The 18,438-nt window shown below is 42.5% G+C and overlaps 1 long non-coding RNA gene across 1 annotated transcript; it reads left to right on the top strand.

Moving 5' to 3' along the window:
• Positions 1 to 11,543: 11,543 nt before the first annotated feature.
• Positions 11,544 to 15,082, top strand: LOC145796528 (uncharacterized). Its single transcript, XR_014337003.1, has 6 exons — positions 11,544 to 12,071; positions 12,264 to 12,328; positions 12,543 to 12,649; positions 12,795 to 12,897; positions 14,058 to 14,123; positions 14,990 to 15,082. It is a non-coding gene; the product is annotated as an uncharacterized LOC145796528 (long non-coding RNA).
• The last annotated feature ends 3,356 nt before the right edge of the window (positions 15,083 to 18,438 follow it).

Genomic DNA, 18,438 nt, shown 5'->3' with positions numbered 1-18,438 from the left:
CTGTTATATCTTAGTAAGTTGAGTTGTTTAGTTTGTTGCGTCGGTTCGCTACCTGACTTGGTGATCACAATGCGCATTTCCATTCAATTTCATTCTTGTGCAAAATAAAATGATGCGATACGATGCTAAAAGTACAAACACCTTTCCAAAAGCTATTTCATTTCATTATGCTTTACAACAAACAAAGGTACAAGTTTTACAAAAAATAAAACTGCCTAACAATGTGCAAAGTGCTACAAACTACTAGTAAAAAGAAAAATAAAGCAGGAAATAGCAGCATCAAAGCCCTCGGGAGCGGGAACGAGAAGCACGCCTCATCCTCTTCTACGGAACAACTTCCGCTCCATCATCGTCATCTGAGTCGGAGCTGTCATCCTCAGGATCTCCCTCAGCCTCGCCTCTATTCCCCGAGCCAAAACCGGAGCCCCCCTCATCAGTAGATGTCTCTGACTGACGATCGGTAGCCTCCTCCTCCTCCTCATCAGGCTCCACCTCCACAACGTGAGCCCTGCGTCTGCGGATAGGCCCCCCTCGAGCCCCTCGAAAAGGCCTAGATGGCCCGGCTCCTCGGGAAGGCCGAGATGACCCCGCCCCTTGAAAAGGCCCAGATGGCCCAGCTCCCCAATGAGGCCCAGGTGGCCTGGCCTGCGGCTGACCGGACCATGAAGGCATCTGAAAACAAAGAGTTCAATTCAAATGCATCAGTCCAAATGTATACATCAGACGCAAATACAAGCAAAGGCTACATGAAATAGGTGCATGTAAATACAGAATACAAGTGGGGTGTGTGTCAGATGTGCTCTACACAAATAGTCTATCGATGCAGTAGAAATCAGCATGTCATCAGAAGTATGATAAATGCCAGAAAACTGAAGGGTACCTGAATGCCCGCAACAGACAACTGTGCCTCCCTGCGCAGGACCATGCCCTCGAGTGTGGCCACCAGTCCGACCACCTCCTCTATGTACCCTCGCGATGGCTGCAAAAATGAGCTCATAATCGTCAGTGAACAGAAGAGTGTCTAAACATCTGAATGATAAATGAAAAGAAGTGGAGCATACCGGCGGTGAGTCCGGATCAATGGCGTATCGATCACTGGGCATCGGAGGCTCTAGTGGGATCGGGGTCGGAGAGATAGCCCCATACTGCCACGCCATCAACTCAATCGGCATATCTGGCCATCCGGCATGAGGATGAATCGACGGAGCCGGAGGAACCGGTCTACTCCCACCTCTAGATGTACCAGCCCTGCTAGAAGAAGGGACGTCTGTAGCTCGAGCCCGAGCCTGGTCCGAGGATGACATATCGGCAGGCCTCATCATCGGGATACGAGCTTCCGTCAATGGAGGCATCAAATATATGTGACGGTAAGTGGCGTAGTCCCCCTCCTCAATGTATAGTAAAGCATCAGTACCCAGCATGGCGCCGACTACCTCTGAGTAAGAGAGTCTGTCAGCGGTCCGCATACTAGCTGGGGGTACTGCGGGAATATCCTGAGAAAGATACCCCCATACCTGGCGCAGAAAGCGTTCCCCCAGGAACCATGCCCTGCCAACCGGCCCTTCGAGCAGGACCCTATACTGGGAGATGTCTGATGCTCCGGTATACTGAAGTCGGAGACCATCACCCAGGGACACCCAGGGCTGCCATGTGATCTGCGGATGACAAATGCATAAACCAGTCAGAAATCGAGAATATACACAGCAAATCAAAGATGAAAATGAAGAGAACTGAAAGTTCTGAAGTACCTCTGAATGTCGCACAGTGTCGAAGTACTGTCGCAGGCGAAGGAGGGTCTCTCGAGGTCTCGGTCGGTGCGGGTCCTCGAATATCAATGAATATGGGGTCACGGGAATCCCTACCACCTCCAGCTCTGGGGCTAATGATGGGAAGAATACATAGACCCATAGCTGAGAAAAACAGTGCAGAATGTAAGTACGAAATGCTGAGAGCAAAATACAGACTGTAAAAGTGCGCTGTGTGTGCAATGTACAAATGATGAAAAGCAGAAATGTAAATCAAGGGGACAGAGAGGTACCTCCCAAGCTCTCCAGTAGCCGCCAAGTAAATCGCCCCGCCCGCGGGAGGTCACGCTCATATAAAAATAAAGGGTAGCCAGGCCGGCGCCACCCCAATCATATCGATGGACCTGTGATAGGTCGACTAGAGCGCTCAGCAAATATAGCCCAACTGTGTTCCCTCTGTCGGCAAACAGGGTAGTCCCGAAGAGGAACATAAGGAAACCACGGGCGTACTGCTCCGTCTCCTCGGGACTCTCAGGCACCATCTCCGCCCGCCGGAAATGGGAAGAGAACCAAGTGTATCGGACTCTCCCTGAAACCCTATCAACAGGTGGGTGAGCCCCCAACAGATACATCCAGGCGGCCTCCCACTCGCCCATATCCTCATCGTAAGGGATGGACCAACCTCCGACGTCTAAGCCGGTCAATATAGCAAAGTCAAAAGGGGTCATAGTCATGTCCCCGGTAGCAGAGAAATGAAAGGAATTGGTGGTGTCCCACCATCTCTCTACCAAGGCTGCCATCAGTGTCCTCCTGGCAGGACAACGTGACAACCCGACGCAGAAGGGTCCGAATCCTGCCAAATCTACCAAATCTCGGACGGCCTCCGGGAGCTCGGCATACCAATCCCGCGCGAGGGTAGAACCATACCCCCGCACACTGCAAGAGCAAACCTGCATTCAGAATGAATACATGTGTCAACAATGAGATGAAATGGGCTGTGTGCCAATAAGATAAATGGGCTGTGTGCCAATGAGATGGAATGGGCTGTGTGCCAATGAAATAAATGGGCTGTGTGCCAATGAAATAAATGGGCTGTGTGGCAATAAGATGAATGGGCTGTGTGCCAATAAGATGAATGGGCTGTGTGCCAATGAGATGACGTGAAATAAGCTACATGCAAATCTACCTGGGCTGCGTGTTCAGAAAATTTGAAATTTGGGCTGCGTGTTCAACTTTCAGTTAAATTGTGGGCTGCGTGTTCACTATCTATCTGGGCTGCGTGTTCAGAAAATTTGAAATTTGGGCTGCGTGTTCAACTTTCAATTAAATTGTGGGCTGCATGTTCACTATCTACCTGGGCTGCGTGTTCAGAAAATTTGAAATTTGGGCTGCGTGTTCAACTTTCAGTTAAATTGTGGGCTGCGTGTTCACTATCTACCTGGGCTGCGTGTTCAGAAAATTTGAAATTTGGGCTGCGTGTTCAACTTTCAGTTAAATTGTGGGCTGCGTGTTCACTATCTACCTGGGCTGCGTGTTCAGAAAATTTGAAATTTGGGCTGCGTGTTCAACTTTCAGTTAAATTGTGGGCTGCGTGTTCACTATCTACCAGGGCTGCGTGTTCAGAAAATTTGAAATTTGGGCTGCGTGTTCAACTTTCAGTTAAATTGTGGGCTGCGTGTTCACTATCTACCAGGGCTGCGTGTTCAGAAAATTTGAAATTTGGGCTGCGTGTTCAACTTTCAGTTAAATTGTGGGCTGCGTGTTCACTATCTACCTGGGCTGCGTGTTCAGAAAATTTGAAATTTGGGCTGCGTGTTCAACTTTCAGTTAAATTGTGGGCTGCGTGTTCACTATCTACCTGGGCTGCGTGTTCAGAAAATTTGAAATTTGGGCTGCGTGTTCAACTTTCAGTTAAATTGTGGGCTGCGTGTTCACTATCTACCTGGGCTGCGTGTTCAGAAAATTTGAAATTTGGGCTGCGTGTTCAACTTTCAGTTAAATTGTGGGCTGCGTGTTCACTATCTACCTGGGCTGCGTGTTTAGAAAATTCGAAGTTTGGGCTGCGTGTTCAAATTTCAACTATTGTGGGCCGCGTGTTCACTATCTAAATCTGGGCTGTGTGTTCAGAAAATGTAAAGTGTGGGCTGTGTGTTCACTTTCGAATTCGGGCTGTGTGTTCGACAAATCAGTGTTTGAACCGTGTGTTCTAATGTGGGCTGTGTGTTCGCAATTAATTAATGAGCCGAGTGTTCAGAAATTCGAGTGTTGAAACTACATGTTCAAGATGTAAGCAAAGTACTATGTCATAAGCTAAACTGCATGTTCAAGCATGGCAAAGGTGCGAAATGTAAAAAAAACAGAAGATGAGGTAAATACCTCTCGGGCCTCGTGAGAGAGATGCTGCTCCGGCTCTCTGAGAAGCAGATCCCCGGGTGCTCGCTCGTCAAAGCTGGTAAAATGACGGAAGACGGCACGAGGGAGGACGTGTGCTGCCGGACGGTACCTCCCGGGAATGAATGGTCGGGTCCTCGGAGGTAGAGTCATGGGATCGAAATCATCGCCGGCACCTGGAAAACCTCCACCGTGGGGAGAATTGCCCGCCATTTTCAAGAATCTGCAAAAGGGGAGCAAAAATGAGCAAAATGAGCAAAAATTGGAAAAAGTCAGCAAAAGTCAACTCCCGAGAAAATATTCCAAATATTAAGATAAACTTACCTCAAGTGGTGAAAATGCAAAAAGAAGCTCCGAAGCCGGAATTTAATCGCTCCAAAGTGCTTAAAACTGAGTGTTTTTGCGAAAACAATTTGCGCGGGGCGTTGGAAAATGCGCGTGAAACTCAGATCTGGAGAGAAAAGTGTTGAAAGAGGCAAGAAAAGGAGGGGGGCTCGGCTGCCTTTTATAGGCCTCAAGCCTTGGTTGAAGAGGCATGCCAAAAGGAGGGAAAAAGACCAAAATGCCCCCGGAAAAAGGCCATGGTCGGCCGGCCCCTATTTCTAGCTGGCCAGCCATCTGCTTTTTTGCAGAAATGGCCGGCCAGCCATTAGCTTTAATGGGAAACGGTTGGCCACCTCCCCTTGGGAAGATAAATGGCCGGCCATGTTCCCCACATGCTCACCTAGCTCTCTGCAAATTTTGAGGAAGATCGGAGTTCCCGGGACCTGAAAAAGTTCAAGAAAAGTACACTTCCGGTCGCGAAATTGCTCCGTCGGGACTTCGGTTTCAAGTTCTGACATGTGTCTCATCATCATTCATCGAAATCAAAGTGTATCCTTTTTGAATGAGTTGTAACCTTTCAAGGAAGCGGATCGGAGGCCATAATTGAGTTACCTTCGCCGAAACACGCATGTCCGTACTCGTTGTTTCATGACAAATGAACACCCTGATTCATGTTCGTTTTGTACTATCATGCACATTATCTTGCATTCTCATGAGCATACTCACATTGTCATGTACATTTCTTGATATTTGTATACCTCTGTGTTTAAGCATGCGTTGTCACGCATGTTCCATTCTTGCATTGCGATGCATTCACTCACCGGCACTGCGTGTGTCGAACTTTCGAAATCACATTAAATACATGTTGTTAGCATATTGTGCTTGTTGCAATTTCTCTCTTTTGCAGGCACGATATTGTATGTACGGTTCAATTGAGGCTAGTGCGACCAGACGAATCGCGAAGGTATCGTATCTTCTCCGTGTGAGACGTGGCGGGGATTGAATAATCCTCCGCATTCTTAACTGCATGAAATGTAGTTGTTGCTTTGCATTCTTGCTTAAAACTGTTGCATCTATTTGCGAATACTTGCTTCATTACAGCTTGCTGCATTTGCATGATCATTGGGTTATCTTCGGCTTCTTGCATATCATTTTCACTTTGCCCCTGCCTGCGGGCATGCCTGCGGGCACATTTCTGTTTATCCTGTATGTTTGTCTAAGTCTTCGGCCTTATCAAAAATGGGTCGTCTCTGGGCTTTGACATTCACTCCCGTCACTTGTGACTTCCGAGTTCTGTCAAAGAGGGGCAACTGTAGACACCCCATTTTTGACCGACCTTAAGACTCAGACGTCACCGATTGAGCACTTGGTGATGTTGCATAGTGTGCTTGTTCAGAAATCTCGGAGTCGCGGCCGTGAGCCCTGCCTCCGGACTTCCGAACCCTCTTCTGTGCCTTGTCTCGGTTTGCGAACCAGACTCGGTTTTCTTTGTTTCTTTTCCTGAGGGGAGGGAGAGGTCCCGTAGACCATCTCTCATTGTCCGTAGGCTACATTTTGTGGCCGTAGGCCATTTTGCCCATTTCGGAGTCCGGTTCCCGGTTTTCGGAGCCGTCAGGCCGTGTGCCTCGGTTCGGGACCGCTTAACCATCTCCTATTGCTCTGATTTTTGGCATACATCTTATTTCATCCCTTTTGAGGGACACTAGGGGCTGAGAAACCCACTTCGTGGCCGAATGCCACTTTCGGTGCTTAACAGCCCATTTTCGGGACCCCGAACTGCGTGTTTTGGCCCCGGAACATTCGTTTTGCAACGGTTTTCGTTCATTTTTGGCAGGTACCTCTGTTTTATCACCGGGGAGGTCACTGAAGGGTGGGAGGCCAGCAATTGTTGCAGCAACCAGTTATCTCTCCTCCGGAGCCTCCCGGCGCCCGTTTTTCCAACTTCCGGGCTAATGTTGAACACCTTGGAGTTAATGTTGCCAACTTTCAACCACATATCTGTGATCTACACACATGAGAGGCCACTAAAAGTTGGTGGCCGGCCATTAAGGTTACCTGACCCTTTTGACCCCTTTCTTCCGGGCTAATGTTGAACCCCTTGGACCCTTTTTCTTGAACTTTGAACCACATATCTGTGATGTACACACATGAGAGGCCACTAAAAGTTCATGGCTGGCCATTAATTCAAATTGACCCTTTTGAACCCCTCTTTCCGAGCTAATGTTGAACCCCTTGGGCCCACTTTCTTGGACTTTTAACCACATGGTTGTGTTGTACACACATAGGGGTACCTCTCCAGTAGCTGGCCGGCCAGAAAATGTGATTGAACCTTTTGACCCCTAGCCGGCCGGCTAGGGGGTGTGGTCGGCCGGCCACCTGCAACAAAGTGATAGGCCGGCCGTGTTCCTTGCACTGTGCACTTTACAGCTGTTGGGCAATATCCCCCAGACAAGATATTTATCCGGGGGATATTTTGTGGGGGAGTTTTACTCTCCTTTTCCCCCACCTTTACACCCCTTCTTTGGCCTATATAGCAAACAAGCCTTGTAGTGTTTGAGGGTTAGAAAAACTCTCCTTCAAGTCTCCATACTCAACTCCATCTCCATAGCTCTCAATTCTTCAAAAAACCCTAAGTCCCTAACCATCATTCCTTCTACACCACCAAGCTCTACCACCACCATCTCATTTCCAGCAACAAGGAAGGTTTCTCAAAGGCTTAAGAAGCTGCAAATTCATCCAAGAAGCAACAAAAGTTTGAGTCTTCAAGGGTAAGTAATACTTTTACCCTTTTGACCCTTTTTCTTGATCCATTTGTAAGTCCTCTATGATTTTTGTTTCAAGCTCCGGACCTAACTGAAAAGGGCCCTCTTTTGAGCTCATCTTCACCTTTCATTAAGGGTTCAACCCTGTTTGAGCCCTCCATAACACACTTGCTTCATTGATCCTCTTGTATGTCATAGTTTTGCATGCTATTTTTGACCCATGAGAAATTTATTTTCGAGCATGTTGTAAACTGATATTAGGCTTATTTTGAGCCCCTCTTCAACATTGGAGAAGGGCTCAACATTGTTTGGTGTCTCCATGTGTCACTTGTAGTTATATCCCTTATTTGGCCCCATTTTTGCATAAATTGGCAGCCCTCTTTGCTTCTGTTTTTGGACCTTGGTCCGAACTAAAAATGGCCTTATTTTGGCCTATACTTCATGTTTCATTAACACTTTTTTTCTGTTTGGTGATTATTTTGTATACTTCATGTTATAGCACCTTTTGAGCCTTGTTTTGCATCACATTTTTAGCATATTTGTATATTGATTTTCAGGCTGCCATATACTGTGAATGTTCATATTTTTGGTCCATCTTCAGTGTTGTAGAAGGAAATTTTTCAGTTTGGGTTTTGCTTATATCACTTGCTTCATAACCCCTATCTTGGCCCCTACTCTTGCATGCTATTTTTGCCCTACATATGCTTGCTGTTTGGCCATGTTTATAACTGTGAAAGTGCATCTTTTGGGACTGCCTAGCTTCTGTCTTTGCATTGCATGTCCATATTGTGCATGTTTGGCATGGCTATAGGCCATTTCGGGTGCCTAATGTTGCATTTCGGGACAATTCCTTGCATTTGGTGTCATTTCGCTTCATTTCGGGACTGTTTTCCCCCATATTTTTTTGCTGAAATTCTGTTAGAATGCTTACATATCATTTTTGTCATGTTACATTGCATTTTGCCATTGCCTCGGTTTGCGTGCCCGTGTGCACGCATTTCGAGGCACTCCATTTTTATCCGCCGGCATCCCATGTGAGTGTGGCCGAGGCTCACTTATGTTGGTATAAGTCCATTTATCATTTTCATGTCATTCCATTGCATTTTGCCATTGCCTCGGTTTGCGTGCCCGTGTGCACGCATTTCGAGGCACTCCTTTTTTATCCGCCGGCATCCCATGTGAGTGTGGCTGAGGCTCACTTATGTTGGTATAAGTCCATTTATCATTTCCATGTCATTCCATTGCATTTTGCCATTGCCTCGGTTTGCGTGCCCGTGTGCACGTATTTCGAGGCACTCCATTTTTATCCGTCGGCATCCCATGTGAGTGTGGCTGAGGCTCACTTATGTTGGTATAAGTCCATTTATCATTTTCATGTCATTCCATTACATTTTGCCATTGCCTCGGTTTGCGTGCCCGTGTACACGCATTTCGAGGCACTCCATTTTTATCCGCCGGCATCCCATGTGAGTGTGGCTGAGGCTCACTTATGTTGGTATAAGTCCATTTATCATTTCCATGTCATTGCATTGCATTTTGCCATTGCCTCGGTTTGCGTGCTCGTGTGCACGCATTTCGAGGCACCCCATTTTTATCCGCCGGCATCCCATGTGAGTGTGGCTGAGGCTCACTTATGTTGGTATAAGTCCATTTATCATTTCCATGTCATTCTATTGCATTTTGCCATTGCCTCGGTTTGCGTGCCCGTGCGCACGCATTTTGAGGCACTCCATTTTTATCCGCCGGCATCCCATGTGAGTGTGGCTGAGGCTCACTTATGTTGGTATAAGTCCATTTATCATTTCTATGTCATTCCATTGCATTTTGCCACTGTCTCGGTTTGCGTGCCCGTGTGCACGCATTTCGAGGCACTCCATTTTTATCCGCCGGCATCCCATGTGAGTTTGGCTAAGGCTCACTTATGTTGGTATAAGCCCATTTATCATTTCCATGTCATTTCATTGCATTTATCATCGCCTCGGTTTGCGTGCCCGTGTGTACGCACTTCGAGGCACCTCATCTTCATTGCATTTATCATCGCCTTGGTTTACGTGCCCGTGTGCACGCACTTCGAGGCACCTCATCTTCATTGCATTTATCATCGCCTCGGTTTGCGTGCCCGTGTGCACGCACTTCGAGGCACCTCATCTTCATTGCATTTATCATCGCCTCGGTTTGCGTGCCCGTGTGCACGCACTTCGAGGCACCTCATTTTCATAGCATTGTGCATACTAGGTTGTATCTTAGATTGCATTCTGTCATTTTCTCGGTTTGCGTGCCTGTGTGCACGCATTTCGAGGCATGTCATTCCATAGCATTCTGTGTATGTTAGGATTGTATCTTAGGTTCATTTCATGCATATCATGCATATTGCATCGTGTCCGGAATAGGAGTTAGCCCGGGCACGGGAAACGAGGTACATTTCGTACTCTGAGTGACGGAATGTGTCTCAATTCCCCAGTCACCGACACTCCGGATTATCCATGATGGAGTTAGGTTTTAGCTGTAGTTTCATGTGCATTCATCCTATATTGAGTTGTGCATTTCGACTCCTCGACCATCATGCCTCGGTATGCGTGATTGGTGGCACGAGGATCGAGACATGCATACATCTGTGCAAATACATTGCTATGCCCCTTTCCTGCTCTCTATCGCAGCAAAATCAGGAATCAACAACTTTTTGGGACTTGGCGCGCATTTCAAGGATAGGTGTAAACAGAAGCTAATTGGGGCATTCCGGTGGATTTCCGCGCAAGACAACCCGGGCATGCATCATCCGCCAGAAGCAAGGCAGTCCTTGGCTTGCACGCCAGTTTTATTTGCTTTCTTAGTTAATTCATTAATTAATTAGGATTTTGTAATATTTTGGATTGTAATATTCTTTTATTCGGGACTGTAATATTTGGACTGTATATTTATTCGGACCCTCCGAGTGAGGGCACAACTGTAATAAGTGTGGGTGAGTGTGATGTATGTCTTCCAACCCCACGTCTTTCTCCCTTTTATTTATCCGCTTATGATGGTTAGATTAGGGCATGTTTAAATTAGCATACAGTATGACAGCATGTTTGCATCATTCATCTGTTTTGCATGCACCGGGCTCGGCGCATCATACTAACTGCATTGTATTTTCAATTTCAAAGTTGAATACATGATAGTTGTAGCATTTCATATACCATCTTAGAATAGCCGAGCCTGCTATAGCTGCATTTTTGCATGTGTTGCATTAAGCATTTCTGTATACTTAGGATCATGCATGATTTTTAATATAGTTTCTATTTTGGCTTGGAGTACCCGGTAAGTTTTACGCTTTAGCATCCTTGCATGCGTGTGAGTGCTGCCATGAATAGCATGTTTACCATGAGGCTATGTGCTTATCTGATATAACTGTCTGAATGCCTGTGGGTGAAGGTCGGGTTATCTGAATTGGAGTAAATCATCGAATGTTTCAAGCCTACCTGCGGGTAGCAAACCATTTTTCAAAAACAAACATGAAATGTTTCGCTCCAAATCAGGCGACCCGGTCTATATTTGTATGTCGTGCGCATCACATAGTAACCTAGGCTAATAAACCAGAATAAGAACTCGCAATGTTTTCAAAAATTGATATCATGGTTAGTAGAGGCCGGTCTATGACCGGGCGAGCGGGGGTGCTCACGAAGTGACCTTCCCCAATCGTACCCAAGTTCCCGAGCCGAGGCAACTTTGGTGATGACGGACACGTGGCCTTTTGGCACCGAGTCAGGGTTTCCTAAATTTCCCAAATAAAATATTTAGGTGGCGACTCTGTATCTGGCAAAGCAGTCCATGTTTGGCACTTCTTTCAAAAAATTAGTTTTCCTAAAACGATTTGCCGGATTTGGACTCTTTGGTTCAGATTTAGAACCGTGACATTTAAGAGTCCTGAGCTGTGGTGACCCCAAATGAACAGAACGGGAGCTAATCCTCCCGGGGCGTTCGGGGGACGTCTACAGTTGTGAATGTCTTTGGTGATTTCTATAATCATATTTTTTGAATATGTTTGAAGAAAGGAGAGAGGGACATATTGAGGTTAAATTCTTGTTTTGTCTATTCTTAGAGGTTAAATTCTTGACTGAAGGCGAGCGCGTGTTCTATTTTCCTCAAGGACATATTGAGCAGGTTAGTTTCCAACTCTAGGCAATTCTATTCAGAGTTCTTTGTTTCTCTCAGAGGTTAAATTCATTAGGATTTCTTATAATGCTTTATAATTTTATCAGTTTTGTCTCTTTTGGTTGTGCATCTCCAATTGTTCATCAAATTTTTCATCAGATTCAAATGTGATGAAAAAAATGGCTCCAAAATGATTGATTATTGATGAAGAATTATGTTTGATGGATATGTTTGATTATCTTCAGTCATCAAAATGATATTACTCCAATTTTGCCATCATACAATGATTCTAGGAATTTCTAAATTTTTATTTTTATTATTTTGTGATCTAGAACTAGCTGATTATCATTGGTATGATCCACAATATATTCTTAGGTACATATCTGATTCTGAATCAGGGTGACTGACTGGTGTATTGGGGGTTAGATTGGGAAGTGTTTTTAATGGTTAGTGGTTTGTGAAGTTAGAGAGGGTGACCGGGGGTGAATGAAGTGCCATCACCATGAAAACTAGTGATCTGTTTCTCTTTTGCCCTGTTTGTGTGGAAAGGTAAAGAGATTTGTGTATTGACTTTGCAATATTTGCTGCAAAAAGCGGTGAAAGCTATGCCAAAATTACTATTCTCTGTAGGTTGACTCTATTTACTATGCTTTGCTTTTAATGTAGGACAATAGAAGAGGAATGCCACATGATGATATTCCCAATATGTTTGGACGAGGTTTGACACTACTTGCAAGATACCCGTTTCCATTTGATACGATTTATTGTTGGCACATGGACTGGAATATTTGTTTGATCATGGACATTCAATATGTTCATATTACATTGAGAATTGCTAGGATTAATATGTTTCAACTCTATAATGATATTGTAATATGGACTTATTGTGAGAATATTTATATTTGTGTAGTTTTGTCTGGGACAAAATATGGCTTGAAGCAGACACGCGGAAAGTTTGGACTTGGTGCAAAGATGGTAATGTTTGACATCATTTAACCAATTTATGCATCTTCAAGTCTTAGTGTGAGAATATATATTTGTGCCCTTCCATTAGGCTTTATTTGTATATTTTAGTTCCTATGGTTCTTCGTTTAATAATCATGATAGAATATGAATGTGAATTTGGTCAACCATATTCTTATGCTTATAATATAATATGGTCAACAATTTGATCTTTGTCCTTATGTAGGCATTAATTTGGTCCAAGATGAGTACAGGGCTTCCTATTGACATTTCATCATCAATGAAGGGCTAAAATTATAGTTCATTCTGCAGGCTTGATATAGACATTCATCGGTATGATTTAGATAAGGCATAACTTGTAATCCTATGACTATTGTTACATTGTGAATGTGCATAGTTGTAAGTCTCCGGTTTAATTTTGTTGTACTTTTCATTTCTTTCTTTATAGTTTATAAATGGAGCTTCTTTCAATCATTAGGAACATTCCTCACATTCACTTACATGAAAAACGGGACAATAAGGAACGATGGCATGGAGCTAAAATCCAAGTTGTTATTGAGGGGAATTGAACAACTTACCGTGTATGTAACACTCAATTTGGCCCATGTCATGTGATTCCGTTGTACTTTTAGTTGTACACATAAATAACGAAGCAAAGCATTTATGTGATGTGTTTTGGAATCGTGTTTGATCAAATAAATTGAGCAACATATTCTTTTGCTGATGATAATCCTCTCAAATTCTATATTAGGCTTATCAATGGCATCACTGACGAAACTTTCTTTCAACTGGACTGGTTTCATTAGTGTGATGATTTCAAATATTGCATTCACTTGCAGGAATATCTATTCAAAGAAGCAATGGTAATGTCTTTCACAACATGTAATTATTCTTAGTATTCTAAATTGTGGTTTTTATTTTGATGGGATGAAAGAGTGTGGAAGAACACAATTAAGGTCCCCTGCTTGACCTTTAATAATGCTTGATTATCTCTTATGTTCCTTTCAACTTTCCTAAATGCAAGAAGTAATGGTGTTGAACACTTGACACGTGTAAGACTTCAAAGAGTACAGTATTTGTGTCCAATGTGCCTAGTTGGACATGCACCCAATATCTCTTGCTTAGTCTATTAGGTAATTTTTATAACACTAAACTTTACTGACTAGTATCTTTTTATATTGTGAGTGACAATTTTAATATCAATTTGGTATAAATATAAAATTGTGGAAAGGATTTGTGTCCAATCTGTCATGTTTAGTTTGCAAGTGTTTTGTGTTGTAATGAAAAACTATTGACAATTCATTGTGCCTATTATTTTTTTTTTTTGGTCTAGAATCATGAATACAACTGTGAGTCTGTGACTATATGTAAATTATAACAAGAAGGAATGACATAAAGATTAAAAAGAGATGCAGACGCATAGGGTTAAGGCTTAACTTGTTGGGTTATGTTGTTGTTCTAGAAGAACCTGTAGTATTCAAGATGAGATGCTTCAAAATAAAGGCATAAAAAAGCATAATAGTGATTCCTCTAATCTTTTTCAGCAGAGATGTTTGTCTGTGAACTTCTAATGGGTTACACAATATCTTTGAAATTTTTGTACTCTTTATTGCTTATGTTCAGTTTGTTCCTTGATATAATTTCAGTATTGAGTGTATTAGTTGATGTTTTAAAGTTATTTGAACTTTTTACTTCATTTCTATACTTCAAATGTGATCTTCATACATTGTCAATGATCCAGTTATGGGATAGCTGCAATTGTCAAGGACCAAGGAAGTTTGTTGTCCTACACCTTCGGTTTGACAAGGTATGGCCTGATTCTTTTATAAATATTTAGTGATCTGAGTATATAATATTTTACTATAGGTTCCCTAGTGTAGAGAAAGAGGTACAAATTTTGACTTCATGCTTGATGTGCTTTGGTAATTTTCAACTTTCATGACAATCGATTTAGGCCCTTCTCTATTGCTATTACTATGTAACTATGTTTTGTATACCTCATACACAGTCCCTGTCTGCCATCCAGTATACGCAGATTGCATGTTACATCTCTGCAAATCAGTGGGGTTGCAATTTTTTAGTGCTTAATGTAATGATCATATTTTTGTAAATATTTTTTTAATCCTTCCCCTATTTAAATGGTGTACTATGGCAACTTAAATTATCATTAAAATTTTGAATAATGGAAAGCAACACTGTTACAATTATTAAAAATTGTAAATAAATGTGAGAGTGAACAATGGTCGAAATAAAAGCAAAACAAAACCAATTCAACAGAACACACAGCCAAGTACACAAACTCCTATGCTAATAGAGGACATACAACACAAATTCACCCCTGCCAACCATCCACAAGTGAGCAAGACAGCAAAGCACAAGATAGCAAATAACACTCAACATCAGGGTACCACTTGAACACCCTCCACCCCTGTACACCAGGTCACCACCTGGCACTCAAACCAACCTCTAGTGTAGATATATTTGTCTTAATTTAGTCTTTTTGCTCGATATCTTAATTTAGTCTTTTTGACCTTTTCCATTTCCACTTATCATGCAAAGAGTGGATATATTTGTTATTGAGCCATTAGTTATCAAATTACAATGTGTTTTTTATTACTTGGAATATAAATACAATATTTTTCATTTGTTTGTTTTCATTGTTGATTGCAACAGTTGACTGCTCGTAGATGCCAAGAATGTGGACAAACACTTCCTCCAACCTATCAACCCCCGGCTGACGAAGATTGGTCAACTGGAATTTTTGGGTGTACTGAAGATACCGACAGTTGTAAGTGTTCTATCTACTTCAACTTTTCAACTAGTGGCATTCAAGTTTTCACATTAAGTTGTCAAGTCGTGTACATATAGAGAGGGGGGGGAGGGGAAGTTCACTCATTTTTCTTTAATTAAAAATCTAATTTCAGCATCCTTTGTCAAATAGAGCTCATGTCTAACTGGGATTCTGCATGTTTAGCATAATTATACAAGATAGACGCAAATAAAAATGATCTACATGGTATAATAGCAATAGTTTCACGGACTGGCATACGAAATTAACGGAACAATTTTTTCTAGAATTTGATGCTTAAAACTTAGTTAATATGAAAAATAAAATGCATTATTTATACATCTAAATTTACACACAATAATTGTTTCTTCTTTGGATAAGGATGTCTGAATGTATTTTGTGTTTTGCATTACTGCGATCCTCGTTTATTTTTGAATCATTTGTTCATCTTATAGGCTTGACTGGACTATTCTGCCCATGTATGTTATTTGGACGTAACGTTGAAAACTTGAACGCTGATATCTCTCAAAGGGCTGCCTGTGTTGGTCATATCATATGTGTCGAAGGTGGTACGACATTTGCTGCATTGACATCAGTTCTTAATGGCATTGATCCACAGACATTATTTCTCATTTATGAGGGTCTGTTCTTTGCTTGGTGGATGTATGGAAGCTATACCAGCATGGCTCGGCAATCATTGCAAAAAAAGTATCATCTAAAGGTGATCTGAATTGCATTATTAAAGGCTTATTACTTTATTTTTTTTATTTTTTTTTTAAGACTTGAATTTTTTAGTACAGTGTATTTAAGGATGGATAATGGATAATGTCTATTATAAATTTAATTAATTTGTTAATTTTGTTATTTTTCATTAACAAAAAATTGTTTGGCGCTTGTAATTGATTTTTTTTTTTTTTTTTTTGTAGCAAACCCGTATATGATTTTGTTTTTAAGAAATAATTATTTGTGACAGTTAAACAATGGTCGCTAAAAGTGTTTTTTTATTTTTTTATTTTTTTATTTTTACGAGTTCAAAATAGCTGTCGCAAAAAGTAGTTTAGGTGGTTGCAAATAATTTGCGACTGTTGTTTTGCTGTCGCAAAAAGTATTTTCCACCCCCACATTGGCGTCCCCCATTTGCAGTCGCATAGGCCGTCGCAAAAAGTCTTTTGCGACTGTATTTTTATTATTTGCGACGGCTTGTGGCAGTCGCAAAAAGTGTTTTTTTTAGTAGTGCCACTATCCATTCAAGCACCTTGAAGCTGATTTTCAGAGGTTGAAGACTCATTATTTTGGCCCAGAAGCTGCTGGCCTTCTTCTCTTCAAGGGTAAGTCTCCATTTTTCTCATTTTGACATTGTTTTGCTCCATAGTTTAGCCCTATTTGCAAGCATTTTTGGACTTCGACATAAATTAAAGAAAGTCTTGTCTTGACCTCCTCTTTAAGTTTGATTAAGATCACTTTTCTGTTTGGAGTCATCTTCTTCCTTGCATGCTTCATTAAGCCATGCATTTGAGCATTTGCATTGGCTTTGTTTTGGCATCTTAGCCACTAAAATCTAGTGGATTTTCAGTGGCTTTGATGTGTCTTTGAGCTCCAAAATCGTAGAGGGGTGACCCTCTCACCCCTCATTCTCTTTACTAGCTTTGTTGGCCTTCCAAAGGAGCTCCATTTTGCATGATGTGAAGTAATGTTTCAGGCCCTATTTTGTAAATTTTAAGGTCTTCCTTGACTCTATCCAAAGCCCTTTTGGCCATATTTTGTGTCTATGATGCATATGTAGAGCAACCCCCTTCAAGGCCTTTCAAAGGGCCTGTTGTTTGTACACTTTTTGAGCATATTTCAAGGCCTTTTTGGTGGGTTTTAAGACCCTTAAAACCTCTGTATAGAGGTGTTTTTTCCATTTGGTGTGTCCATCATATAGGTGTAGAGTAACCCCTTGCATGGCCTTCCAAAGGAGCTCATCATTTTTACATGCATTGACTGAGTTTCAGTGGTTATTTGGGCATATTTTGGCATGTCATACATCTTTTTTTGGTTGGTTTGGTGAGCCCTCATATGCTTCATATAGTTGTAGAACAACTCATGGTTCACTAGCTTTCTTTGTATGCTTTGTTGGACCTTGATTTTAGCACATTTTGGCCATACCTTAAACTGATAATGTGCTTATGTTGGACCTCCCTAGCTCTGTTTTTGGGTCTCATGATTGAATGATGTTAGTTTTGCATGCTTCTAGTTCAATACCTATGCTTAACTTTGAGATTTGAGGTTCATTGCATGCATGTGCTGAGGTGTGTTCATGTTTTGAGGCCATTTTACATCACATTTCAGAGCCTATATGAATGCCATATCACCATGTTTTCATCCCTTTAAGTGTGCTTGAGAGTCGGGCTTGAATGCCTTGTTTACCGACCATTGAATGAGCTTCATTTTCATGCTTGTTGAGCCATCATTTTAGGCCAATTTTCCACTGTTTCAGACCTGCCTAGGGTCTGTTTGGGATTGGTTTTTCCTTTGGTGCATTGCTTTGGGTACCTCTAGTGTAACGCACTTCACTAGTTTCGGTACCCGGGCCCCCTAGCTTGCATTGTGTGCCATATTTGCATGTTTCAGGACCATATTTCATGCTGTTTTAGAGCTGTAATTTATGCTATTCCATGTCATGTTCCATCCTTGCCATGCTTTGGTAGAGTGGCATTCCATGCCTTAGGTTCGGTCCTTGGTATTCATGCATGTGTGCACACATTTTGGTTGTCTCATTTTCATCTAATGGCCACTGATGTGAGTATGACTGAGGTCCACTCATGTTGGTGTAAGTCCATCGTGCATTGTGTATGTCATTTCATAGCATTGCGTACGTTAGGTTGCATGTTAGAGCATTGTGTATGCCATGTTACATCGAGCATTGTGTATGCCATTTCATAGCATTGCGTATGCTGGGTTGTATGTTAGTCGCATTGTGTATGCCATCTTATTTGCATTGTGTTTGGGATAGGAGTTAGCCCAAGCACGGGAAACGAGGGACGTTTCGTACTCCGAGTGTCTCAATTCCCGGTCGCCGACACTCCGGATAGCCCATGATGGAGTTTAGCTCTTGTTGTGTTTTCATGTGCATTCATATCACATCGAGTCGTGCAATTCGACTCCTCGGCCATCATGCATCGAGATGCGTGATTGGTGACACGAGGATCAAGGACTATACTCCCTGAAGAGTAGTCATGCATACATATGTGAAAATACTTTGCCATGCCCCTTTCTTGCTCTCTGTTGCAGCAAATCAGAAATCAATAGCCTTCTGGAGCTTTGCATAGCATTCCGGGATTAATTGCAAACA

This window comes from Camellia sinensis, chromosome 8 (genome assembly GCF_055761805.1).
Source record: "Camellia sinensis isolate YWXY chromosome 8, ASM5576180v1, whole genome shotgun sequence".
In the NCBI taxonomy this organism is placed as follows: Eukaryota; Viridiplantae; Streptophyta; class Magnoliopsida; order Ericales; family Theaceae; genus Camellia; species Camellia sinensis.
This window is presented reverse-complemented; position numbering and strand designations above follow the sequence as displayed.